The sequence below is a fragment of the Hyphopichia burtonii genome (genome assembly GCF_001661395.1).
Source record: "Hyphopichia burtonii NRRL Y-1933 unplaced genomic scaffold HYPBUscaffold_6, whole genome shotgun sequence".
In the NCBI taxonomy this organism is placed as follows: Eukaryota; Fungi; Ascomycota; class Pichiomycetes; order Serinales; family Debaryomycetaceae; genus Hyphopichia; species Hyphopichia burtonii.
The window spans coordinates 1-541 of NW_017963733.1; positions in this window are offsets into that span (position 1 = coordinate 1).

A 541-nucleotide genomic window follows, 5' to 3' on the forward strand; every position below is an offset into this window, starting at 1 on the left:
ATACATAAAAAATTTTACTATACAATAGATTAAACCAATAAAGAATTTGATTCCAACCTCAGATGATCTACTAAATCTACTTGTTACTCTTTTGTATAATTTGAATAAATCTAAAAACTTTACCTATTGCTTGTAAATATTTTTAGTTTGTACTTCTCTAACAATCTCTTCCCTAACGCTTTAGTAAAAAAATAGCCTTTGATCATTCGGCTATATAGAACTTCTTTTTCTTTCGCTGCTTAGTCTCTAAAATTCCATTACTGATTTTGAATTGATGGACTGAATCAGTATGTTTTTCTTTGATTCTTGTATTTTCTATTTAATGTCTTAAACGTTTCTGATCTCAAAAACCTGTAGTTATATTGAAATATGTTAATTATCTGTAACGATTTATTTACCAAACATGTTTTAAAGAAAAATATCTCCCACATTCTTACTTTTAAACTTTACAATTGAAGTTGTACCTGCACTTTTATGAAAAATTAATCGTTAACTAGAAACATTTCTTATATTTCTTTTAAACAAAACATAGATGCATTTG